The 12,884-nt window shown below is 42.0% G+C and overlaps 1 protein-coding gene across 1 annotated transcript in view; it reads right to left on the bottom strand.

Moving 5' to 3' along the window:
* jazf1.L (JAZF zinc finger 1 L homeolog) overlaps positions 1-12,884 on the bottom strand; it is a 189,833-nt gene that overhangs the window by 38,063 nt on the left and 138,886 nt on the right. The gene's annotated exons all lie outside the window — the stretch shown is intronic.

A 12,884-nucleotide genomic window follows, 5' to 3' on the forward strand; every position in this document is an offset into this window, starting at 1 on the left:
CTCTCTAAACTGGTCAGCTATCTGCTTAGGATCAGTTAGGATACGTCCCTCACCAGTCCTGATTCTATGAATCACCGTCTTAGGCACAGCTATTTTGGAAAGGAACGCTAGAGTTTTACCTGATTTCTCACCCTGTTCAAACCCCCTTTGGGAGGCATATAACAGTTTTTTCTGGGTCAGTTCAGTAAACTTACACTTCAAAGCTGTTTGAGCTTGGACCAGAAGAGCATGGCCCCCCTCTGAAGGTGCAGTTATATAAGCTTGCTCAACCCGCTCCACCTCCTCAGCAGCCTGTTGGACCTGTAGCTTAGTATTGGCCCTAACAGCATTAATTGTTTGAATAATGTCTCCTCTAGCCACTGCCTTAAAGGCATCCCACAGGAGAGCTGGGGATGTTGAGTTACTATTTCCTCCCAATAATGTTCAGCTGAGGTCTGAATCTTCTCTACTACCTCCTCCTGTGAGAGCCATAAGGAGTTCAGTCTCCACCTTTTGAATCCCTGATACGGGTACAGTTGCAGCTTAATACGTAAGGGGGAAATGATCTGAAATGGATCTCGGTTCGTAAGTAATGTCTACAATCTTAGCGGCCACTTCTGGAGAAACCAGGGCCATATCTATACGGGACAAGGTTCGATGGGTCCCTGAGTGACATGAGTAGGACTGGGCAGAGGGGTTCCTAGCTCTCCAAACATCCAGCAATCCATACTATCCACCCAGTTTTAAATTTAGATGGAGTAGTGTCTATGGAATTAAGTCTATCAAGGGCCGGGATTAGGCAGCAATTAAAGTCACCTACCCAGCACTGGGGGAGGAGAGGCATAGCAATGACTTTTCGCATTATCTGATCCATAAGTTCCATACTAAAGGGTGGAGGCACATAGACAGTAATCAGTAGGAGTTCAGTCGATCTAATTGTACAATGTAGGATAATGTATCGCCCGTAATGGTCTGTATGAATCTGGTGGAGTACATAAGGAAGGCTTTTCTTAATAAGGATAGCGACTCCTCTGGCGTGGGAGGAAAATGTAGCATGGTACGCCTGGGCTACCCATCCTTTCTTAAGTGCAAGAGTTTTGCGCCCTATTAGATGAGTCTCCTGGAGACAAACTATTTCAGGGGCCCATTGCTTCAAAACAGTAAACATAAGAGCCCTCTTAATTTTGTCATTAAGCCCCCGGACGTTCCATGATACTAAGGTTGTGGTTGCCATTCATACCTATGGTTGATTGCCCGTGCTGGACCCAGCGCTGTACCTAAGTATAAGGGTAAGGTAAAGATAGGGGAGGGGGAGAAAAAACCCACAAAATACAACCCTAACCCTCCCTGCCCACCCTGCAAACTGGGGTGGGCCTTGGCCCCAAACTGAAGTAAGCAAACATTTGCAAGGGACGAGTGAACCATCGCAGTAGTAAGCACACTCAACTTAAACTTGTAAACATATCATATTACCCAATTCGCTCCGAGTCCCAACAGTGAACAGAGGCTCCAAATGTCCGAACCTGGGGTCCCCCAGGTGTAGGTGGCGGCTCACCCTCTCCATGACGGGCAGCAGTCCAGCAGGAGGGGAGCATGTGTGTGACAGTCAAGCACTTGAAGTTACCTGCATCTTGAGACAACGCACACTGCAGGAGGAAGGTGTTCAGGCTCTGCGTGGTGAAGCCGGTGCGCCTTGTCGTTCCAGCCAGTCCATGGCACTCTGGGGAGTATCGAAAAAACGGGTGGTCTCACCATCAATCAGACGGAGTTTTGCGGGGAACACAGTTGAATAAGGAATTCCTTTGTCTCTTAACTTCTTTCGGACTTCAGCAAATTTTGCCCTCTGCCGCTGCACTTCGAGTGTATAGTCCGGAAAGAACAGTAGTTTAGCGTTCTCTATAGTAATGTCCCCTTTCACCCTCATTTGTTTCAGGATAGCGTCTCTGTCTCTGTAATTGAGAATTTTGGCTATCATAGTGCGTGGAGGTGCACCCGGAGGCGGAGGGCGCCCGGGGATTCTGTGAGCCCGCTCAATTAGGAAAATAGGAGAAAGGTACCGTGCCTCAACATGTTGCTTGATCAGGGCCTCTAGGAAGTGTTCCGGGTTGGGCCCTTCCTGGCCTTCAGGTATACCCGTGACGCGGATATTATTCCGCCGTTGCCGGCCTTCCAAATCATCCGCCCTGGCTCTACACATTTTCAGCTGCTGTTGCAGATCACTGATGGCATGCGGAACATCTCTAGTAACATCCTCGATGTCGGAGATTCTCCTCTCCGCCTCCGCGGTCCGCTCACGCACTCTCTGAAGATCTTGGTGTAGAAGCGCCAAATCCGTTTTAACCTCCTCGATCCTGGTATCGATTTTCACCTCCACCGCAGTCCTAGATTCACGGATCGCAAGGAGGACTTCTTGCAGTGTCGGTTCCGGATCAGACTGGTCCGCACACTGACCTGGTGGAGGTTGTGAAGATGGCGGGTCCGCTCTGTGGAGCCGGGCGCCATCTTGATTCTGTAGCCGGACATACTTGTCCATTTTAGACGCTGTTGTGTCGCTAGCTTTTTTGTGGCCCCCCATCTGTGGCAATACAGGTGGTGTTAGGTAGCCGATTATGCAATTTCGAGGCTGTGGAGCCCTCTGATCAGTCAGCACGGATCAATGACACCGGAGCTCAGCGGGAACACGTCTTCCTACATTGGCAGTTAGGCCACGCCCCAATGCTTTCATTTTTTTAATATGTCTTAAAGGAGTACTCAAAGTCAACCCCCCGTATATTTTTAAGTAATAGCCCATATCTACTCTCCCCAAAACATCCATGCCTGTACCTAAAAGTCTCCTGGCACCATCTACAGAACATCAGAGCAGCACAGTGCAGTTGGCGGCTGCCATCTTCTGCTGTGGCCATTAGGCTTGGGCAAATCTGACCCGTTTCAATTCGCCAAAAATTCACCACCAGCAAAATGTTGCCGACGCCTATTAAAGTCTATGGGCGTCAAATTTTTTTGACGCGTGATGCATTGCAACCAACTTCACTGCGTCATTACATCTGAAAAATACCACAAATCCAAAAGTTACTGTACATTATGGAGATATGATTTACTGATTATTTGAAGAAACATGATGTGGATATAAAAACTGTAATGTACCATTTACAGTTGGAAAGTGAATCAAATTAATACAGTAGCATGTGTAAACACTGGGCACAGCAAATAATGTAATAGCACAGCACAAAACCAAGCAAAATATATTCCATTTGCTGCTAGAACACAAAACACTGAGCTCCACCATATTCCTTATGCAGTGAGATATCAATGGAGTTTCATAATTTTGATTAATCCAAAACATAGTGAATGTTATGCTCCAAGCAGCTGTCTATACTGAAAATGTAAAACATATTTCCACATTCACCTATAAAGTAATATATAGTGAATAAAGTACCCCCTTTTGTAAAATATAGGGATATTATAAGTTACCGAGGAGTTTCATGACCATATAAAAACACGAGGCCGAAGGCCGAGTGTTTTTATACAGGTCATGGAACTCCGAGGTAACTTCTAATATCCTTATATTTTACAACTGGGGGTACTTTATTTATTATAATACACAAATTTCAATGAGTCATGTGACAGAAATGACATCAGAACTCACCGTTTATAACTGATGACATCAGAACTCACCGTTTATAAGGATATAATTTACAGGATATTCATGGCTTTTGTGTATTATATAAAGTTATCTTGTACATCACTAACAGCTGCAGCAGTGCTCCATACTAGAGGGGCAGGACACAAAATGCATATGGACAGGCACCCCAGATACTGTATGTCCCTACCTTAAACTGGATAAGTAAGACAGACATTGGGAGATGCAAAGCATTAGGGGGACCTGAACATATCGGCTGCTTACAGGATTGTGCAAAGGCCAGGGTCGGACTGGGGGGCCCGGGGCCCACCGGGGGCTGCTACCCCAGGGCCCCTTCCGGACCCCCCTGCAGTGCCGATGACAGCCACATGTGGGTGCGGACCTGGGCCCGGTGCGGCCCACCGGGTTTTCTCCTGGTGCCCCGCCGGCCCAGTCCGACTCTGGCAAAGGCTGCAAGTTTGTAGCTTCTTAGTACCCCTACTCTTGCCCCTAGCCCATGATAAATAAGCCCAGAAATGGTGTAAATGCGAAGTGCTGTTCCTATCAAGTTCTGAGTAAGAGGTGTAAAACGCAAACACATATTATGAGAAGACAGATTTTCAATCATGCCACTCCTAATAGGATTGCAAGAGGACAGCTTGTAAAAATCGTTTGGCATCCACACGGCAGTGTGCTTAAAAATAAATATTTATACACTGTGAAGCAGATGCAAATGGAGAGGATTAATATTCCTCAAATCCAAAATGTATTCAAACCTTTTAAGTTATGTGCTGGCAGTAACCTTTGCTTCCTTTAACAACAATTGTGTGGCCAGCAATTTAAAGCTATATTTACTCTCATCTTATCAATATGAAAATGTAACTTAAGGGGAGCCTATCACCTAAAAATGATATATATGAGAGCTAACAGAGACCACATTCTGCATGAGGGAAAAAATAGCATTTGTTTCCCCCATCTGAAGTGAGGGTTCTGTTAGCTCGCACCACTGGTGGGGGAAACCGTTTTAGGTGATAGGTGTCCTTTAAAGGACGACCCTTGTATCATCTCTAGAGGCATTTCAATAAAAAAAAGTAGGATGTTAAAAAAGAGTTAAATTAATATACAAGCACTGTTGTGAATAAGTTATGAATATCCAGAATGCTCATGTAGCGAATGCAAAACTAAACAATGATAATTCTCACAACTCCTTGGGATGTAATGTCAATCCAATTAATGGAATTGGGCCCAACATCATTCAGTGGGTTCTATTCTAATATGGGAACACATTTATGTAACTCAATTCGGTGATGTTTGTACGGTATTGTTGTTTGTTCCTGAGAAGTGGCAGCATCACTTTCTATCACCCCTACTTTAGAGTCTAGCCATAAAATTAAAAGAGAACAGTGAAGTGCATGGCTTCAGGCTTAGTCCTTAAAAAAACTAAAAAACTTTCCCTCTTTTAATATTCCACATGATATGGGAATGTCTACCAACTGCTGGATTTTGGCAGTAAGTAATATAATATGTAAAGGACACTTGGCATTTCCAGGCATCTGTACTGCAGAAATATTTCTACTATGAGGATAAAACAAGATTTAGTTTGGCATTTTGTATACCACAAAACTGGTTATCACATGATGGATAGGTACCCAGCATTGCTGTCTCTGCTTAACCACCTATGCCAAGAGAAAGAACCTGTTTTTGTAAGATCCCAAAGCCGAGTAAGTTCTCAGTTCACCAAGTGAAATTATCATGAGAGCCTGCAAGGAAATCAGGATTGTGTCCCAACTAAGTAGTGGTTTGTAGAAAGTGTTTAAGCTATAACCCTGTTGTAAACTGTCCCATTTGAGCAGGGTTTGTTATAGTATGGGATTTTCTTTAGGGCTAAACTGTCTGGGGACCCATAACATATTAGTTATAGCTCACTTCCAAAATAAACCACAGGGGGGGGGGCAGGGGAAAAATTCCATTTCACTGAGCAGCGGTTTACAAAGGGAATTGTAGTAGTTAGCCAGGGTAAAGGGAGAAGGGGCAACAGAGGGTATAATAAGGTGATACTAAAATAAGGGGCAGACATTTTACTTGAAGGTGGAGACAGCTCCCTACCACCCACCCAGGGGTACGTGAATAAGGGGATGAATGGGACAGCGATGGTTGTGTAGTCGCAGCAATATGGACGCGTGGTGGGCTGCACTATGGCCAAAAAGGGAAAAAGAAAAAGGAAGGAGGTAGTTCAAACCTCAAAGATAGGCCTTGGGGGCTAGGCCCAGTTAGGTGCCACAGTATGTGGGTGTTTTGGGAACTAGGCTCAGGTTCGAAATTAAATCAGGATGTTATATTTTATGTGGTTCTATGCAGCCAGCAATGATTTATGTATTTGTTTATGTATTGGTTCAAGAATATCATTATGGGTGGTTAATAATTTGTATGTTTAGATGTTCAGATGTAGAAATTTTGGGTAATGAACATGTTTAGATTAATGCATAATCACAGTGATCTAAAAGGTGAGTTGATGTCCATTAGTGGGAAACATATTGCTTTTGGCTTGGTAAGAGTTAGGGGGCTCAGCATTTGGCTGGCAGATGCAATTATTACAGAAGTAGGAATTATTTCATGAACACTTAGATCATTAGAGCTGAATGAGGCAAGGAAAGATGCACTAGAGGTGATAAAACGCATTCCCCAGTAACTTTAAGAGCCCAAATTAAGTTCTCTTAATTAGAAATTTGGTTCTCTTCACTAGTAATGTGTCCCCCCCCCCAATTGTTGGAGCACAGAAAAGGAGGGGGTGCAGTGAATCTGTCTTCTCAGGTGGCATGGGGTTTAGAAAAGTTCCTGAAACCAGTGGTTTCTTTGTCCAACCAGCATCATGTTCCCAGTGAAAATCCCAATGATTCATCAACTCCTGATTTTTGCTTCATCTTATTTCCATATGGGATCAGGAAGGAATTTACTATGCCACTTGTGGCTCCGTTTCTGTTGGATTATTTAATGGTAAACTGTCTTCCTTCTGTTCAGCACATAGCAACTTCTTATCCACCTTGCAACTCAACATTTTTGTTTTACATACATTTACAGACTTGCAGAACATTAGGAATGCTATGAAACTGATCTACAATACAGTAGAATATATACATTTATAATACACAAAAGCCATAAATATCTTGTAAATTATACCCTTATAAATGGTGCTTAGTGATGTTATCGGTTAAAATTGGAGCTTACTGATGTCATTTCTGTCACATGACTCACTAAAACTTGTGTATTATAATAAATAAAGTACCCCCTGTTGGAGAATGTGAGGATATTTGAAGTCACCTCGGAGCTCCACAACCTGTATAAAAACACTTGTCCTGCGACCTTGTGTTTTATATATGGTCATGGAACTCCTGGGTAACTTATAATATCCTTATGTCTTACAAGAGAGGGTACTTTATTCACTATAAAATCTATGCAGTTTAGTTACAATCAAGTACACGCTACTGTTTTATTAATAGAGAGAATAATGTTTTTTTTTTTTAAATGGAGTCTGCGGGAGATGGACTTCCCATATTTCGGAGCTTTCTGGATATTGGCTGCCCATACCATAAAACTAAAATAAAGCACAATTGGCCATGCACATGTTTCCCATGCTTTTTTACCCCATTAGAAGAGCCACTAAGTCGAGCTTTCTTAAAAAAAATCCAATGTTCTTACTTTGTGGTGCTGTAGGCAGTGCAAGAGAATCAAAGAATTGAAATATTACATGCTTAACATTAGTCCTTACTTTAAGAAGTAGAATAATAAGAAGGATGTGCTCACATCCTCTGCCTTTTCTAGCTCTCAATACTTCTGAGTAACTCATGATAAGACAGTTTACTACATGGCTGGACTACCATGTCATATTTAAAACAGGACAAGCATGATCTGCTCTATAACCTGGTTTATATATGTACTGAAATGCATATGGCAGTGGAGTCAGTTCACCATTGGGGCAAGATACATTTTATCTATGGATAGTGGCAAAACAAACCAGTGCATTATTGATTAACAGCAAATATAGGGGCAAATTCAATAAATTGTGAAGCGCCTAACGCTAGCGCAAATTCGCCAACGTGACGTCATTTCGTTACTTTGCTGATTTACTAACCGGTGCTGGAGTAAATTCGCTAGCGAAGTGGACCTACTCTAGCGCTACATCGCACCCTTATGCCAGGCGAAGTTGCGCTATGGCGAAGGGACGTAACTACGCTAATTCACTAACTTGCACATTTTACTGAACATTACTTCTTGCGCCAGACTTGCCTTCGCCACCTCAGACCAGGCGAAGTGCAAAAGAGTAGATAGGGATTGCTTCAAAAAAAGTTGAAATTTTTTCTAAGTCCCAAAAAACGCTGGCGTTTTTTCCTTTTTTAAGGGTGATGGGCTGAAAAAGATCGTAAATTTTTTTGCGGGTACCCTCCTTCCCCCCTACATTTCCTAACATATGGCACCTAAACTTTACAGTGGGCACATGTGTAGGGCAAAATAACAACTTTATTTTATCTTATGAAGCTTTCCCAGGCTTGTGTAGTGTAATGTATTTGTTGCTACATATACAACGTATGCAAATTAGGCATCGCTAGCGTAACTTCGCTTTCCTTGACGAATTAACGCTAGCGCAACTTCGCTACCGTTCGCCTCCCGGAGCGCAACTTTGGATTTTAGTGAATTAGCGGCACCCTGACGAAACTTTGCCTAGCGAAGTGCGGCGAAGCCTGCGCTAGCGCAACTCCGCAGGTTAGTGAATCTGCCCCATAGTACTACCTTTCTACCTAATGAATACCTTTTTTTGAAGGCTGACAATTTTAAACTGCTGTTGGTAATATGAAACACAGTCTTGTAAAACAGTGATGCACAGGCAGAAACAACGTATAAGGGACAAGTAACAAAGTACTAACCATTGGAATATCGCATTTAACTATCAGCCCTGTGTTTTACTGTCTACAGGTAACATTCAGGTACTATTCAAAGTACCTAATAGTTGCTTTCACTCTCCTCTGCTATGCGTGCCTTTCCCTTGTTAGTTCAGTCTGTGCTAGGGGAAGCCTCCCACCCATCCTTTCAGGCCAAGAGTGGAGCAGAAGGCTTCCATGTGTGCTTCAAATTCCACTTTACACAACTGTCCGTTCAGACTGTTTTGTACCGCAAAACACAGCAAAGGCATTACAGGCATCACTGCAAATGTGTCTGCAATAAAACGTTCTGTTTGATGTAATTAAAATAGATATATAATTACCAATTTAACTAAATGCACCCCATTAACAGTACAACAGTCAAGATTTTTTTAATTCTCCTATTATCCACATTCTGGAAACATATCCAGGCTCCCATTTGTGGTGGACTGATGGCACATGGAAGGGGGTAAGGGACTCAACATCTTCCTGCTGTATATAACCCTGAAACACACAGAACCTTTAATGCCCTTTATTTACAAAGTAAAACAATATTACACAGGGCTTTATGTTCAGCTATTAACTTCGGTCCCCATACACATATAGTCACAATAATAGCTTCAGCAGAAGCAAATTAGCCAAGCAGTCCTATAAAAATTATTATCCAGGCCTTCAAAATTGTCCACAGGAGCTCGCCATCTTGGATCTTATTAGGCCATCTTCAGCTTAAGGGTTGTCGGAAATTATCAATCAGAATATGTAGTTTATCTGACACAGATGCTAATGCTAAAGTAGATGATTATTATCAATTATTATGCAGAATACACTGATTTCTGAGCTGCCGTGTTATGTCAGACTGACTTAATTACTAATTAGCCTCGACTTTTTTATTCTCTATATACCGTATATTGTTGGTACTTAAGCTCAGGTAACTGACGCAGCAAAGAGCACTAGCAAAGAATCGGCAGAAAAGAATAGTGGAGAGCTACTGTGGGTCTCTTTTGTTAAAGGGAAACTAAAGTCTAAAATAGAATAATGCTAGAAATGCTGTATTTTGCATACTAAACATAAGCATCGACTTACTGCACCAGAAGCCTAATAAAACAAATGATTTAGGCTTTCAAAGTTGTCCACACGGGGTCACCATTTTGTAACTTTACTAAACATCTTTGCAAGACCAAGACCGTGCACATGCTTAGTGTAGTCTGGGCTGCCATTGGGAGGCTTAGGGATCGTCATAAATTATTAAAACAGCACAAGTCAAATAATATATGCCAGAAGCTGATACAGCAAGACTGATTAATAATTAGAATATGCAGACTGCACTGGGTCCTGTGTTGTCATGTAATCTAATGTGGATTTTATAGTTTTTGTATTGTTTACTACATACTTTCTCCAACTCTCCAGAACCAGTGGCTGCAGCAAAATAATTCTTCAATAAAGAATCCCAGTTTATCTGTTTAAATCTGGCTCAATTATCTTTGTCCCTGCAGCTGGAGTTGGAAACAGTAAAGAGGAATTAAAGGCAAAAATAAAATACAATTTTTACTTTATGAACTGAAAAAGAAACCTTTCTCCAATAATAAATCTGTACTGTTTTTATAAAAACCTGACTATATGCAGTGAAATTCCCCCTGACTGCTGCGGATACGAATCTCTACATGGTCGCTGGCTGCTCTACAGGGAAACAAACAAAGCTGCTCGACTTCTGGAGCAGAGTTGCTGTTAGCTGTTCTGCAGTTGAGTCTAGCCCTAAAAATTAGATTCCCTGCCTGTTGCAGTGATGAAACCCATGAGCCTCCTGTGATGATTTGCAACTCCCAAGATCCTCGCCTACTCATTAACAGCTGAATGCATTTACAGCTCTATGGTGCTCTGTATCCTTCCCTCGCCAGAATGAAGCACAAGAAACCCCTTTGCCTGATGCACAGATGACAGGAAACTAATATCTCTACGCCTGAGCCACTTCACTTGCACTTTTTTTTCACGATATGAATTTTTTTTAATTAAGCAGAGGCACACCAAATAATATGCTTGACTTTTTATGGGCCAGATTGCTAATGCACTGCAAACTCACTAAGTAATATAGTAAGGCTTAGAACATGGAAAAAATCAATGCACGGCAATCCTTATTAATACTCTAATGGAGAACACAGACCGAAAAGCTGGAAAATATCATCTGACTCACTTGCTATTAATTGGAGCTGGGTATACAAAAAAATGTACTTTTTGTTTTTAGGGGATGTCAACATTTCGACAATGTCTTTTGCGCGGGAATGGGCTATAATGAATGACTCAACCACATTACTTCAATTAAAGTAATATAACAACATTACAATATTGCCATTTCAGTTTTAACAATTAAATGCTTATTTCAGCAGACTCCTGCTGCTGCCCAAAACCATTACCATCTGACAGCTGTAGCACGGACTGAATCATATGATTTCATACTTGGTGCAGAGCCCAGAGCATGGACACTGCCCACAATTTCTAGGCTGTTTACCATAGACTAGACTGACGGAAGAATATTGCTGAAAACCCTTCCCCCCACCTTAAATCAGCCAACAAATGTGTAGCGTGAGACAACAGCACCCTCTGCAGGACAAAGACAGTGTAACATTATGATCAGTGATAAAGGAGATCAAAATGAAGAGCTGATGGTTATCCAGTTTTTTATTTCGGAAATATTTCTCCATTTGGAGGCAATGGAGATTGTTATACACCTGAAAAGAGTCATTGGATGACTTGGTCCTGGGGAGCAATACTGATATAAGAATTCAATCCTAGAATTTGAAGAAAAAAACTGCCAATAAAAAGAATTTGCAAAAATATATAAAAAAATCAATCCTGATGTTGCTGGATTACAGCTCCTGCTTGTTGCTTAGCTTTAATGTTAAACCATAATATGTTAAAGCATGCTGGAATTTGCAATTGAATAATGTCGGGGAAACAAGTGTTTAGATCCCGTTTATGTGAGGCGAACTGAACCACTATTGAAAAGATATAAGACAATCAATGCATTTCACTTTTGTAATGTATGATTATGACTAGGCAATATGTCCCAGGGCATATAACCAGCATTTCACTCATTAAAACTCTTCTTTGGGCTTTGCTTGCAATATTCAATTGATCACTAAACCCAACTGTCCCTAAAGCTGACGCACCATGCCACCCTAGATCTCAATAGAAGTTAAAGGGAATGTAAACCCAGCCATAAAACTATCCCACAGCACCCCCTACTTTTCTGTAGAAGTTGCTGAAAACCATTACTATAGATGCAAGAAAATTCACCAATGAGAATTCTACTGATGAAAAATATCATTATAAATGCAAAAGAACAGACCAATGAGAATACTGATTCCCAGCACTATGTCAGGCATCTTGCTATTATCTTACATATAGACAAATAATGATGTATTTTTTTCCCACTATATAATAATGGAATTAGACATGGAGATAAAGGACAGACTTGTTCAGTTCGGGTTAAGCTCTTCCTTCCATTCTCCCGTCGTGCAACCTTACTGTGCTGTTTCAGCCTCCAGCAGCCTCTATTTAGGCTGGTGGAGCATGGTAAGATTCTGGGGAGATTAGTCGTCCAGCAACAAATCTCCTCTTCTTCGGGCGACTAATCTCCCCAAATGCCTTCCCGCTGGCGATTTGAATTTTTGCCGGCGGGAAGGCATTTGGGGAGATACGTAGCGCTTCGTTTTCCAAAGTCACCCAAAGTTGCCTCACTAAGAAACTTCACGTGACTTTGGAAAACCGAAGCGATTCGTATGCCATCTCTCCAGCGATTCAAATTCTTGCCAATGGGAAGGCTTTTCGAGGAGATTTGTCACTGGGCAACTAATCTCCCTTGAATCGCCACGTGTGCCACAGCCCTTATAGTCACATGCCTGCCCCATACCATTTCATGATGTCAGAGATGGGTGGGTCGGCACAGGTCTATAAATTGTGCAAGCGGGTGGGTTAAGGTTAAGGTTAGGGTTGGGGTCGGGTCGGTCCATTTGTTTCTGACCCTCACATCACTAGATTGTAGTCTAGTAGTAGTGGTTGAAGTTGAACAGTGCAGCAGTGCAGTGTTTAGCTCTTGTAAATAGTGAAAATCCCCTTATTAACATGAGATCATTTAGTTTGGTTTAAGTACAAAAGGTGCAATAAACACAATATCTGAGATGGCAAAAATAAGCATTTTTTTTACACAGTCATATGTGATTTCTCAGATTGAGGGAAAACCATGTTAATCCGCCTTTGACTAGCAGAGACCATTTCCCCACCCCACCTTAGGCAGGCAGAGTCATTCAAGCTTCACGCACCTTGTTTAATGTTGAAGTGATTGGATTTTGCTTTCTATGGTAAGTGTTGCCCAGATT

Source organism: Xenopus laevis, chromosome 6L (assembly GCF_017654675.1).
Source record: "Xenopus laevis strain J_2021 chromosome 6L, Xenopus_laevis_v10.1, whole genome shotgun sequence".
In the NCBI taxonomy this organism is placed as follows: Eukaryota; Metazoa; Chordata; class Amphibia; order Anura; family Pipidae; genus Xenopus; species Xenopus laevis.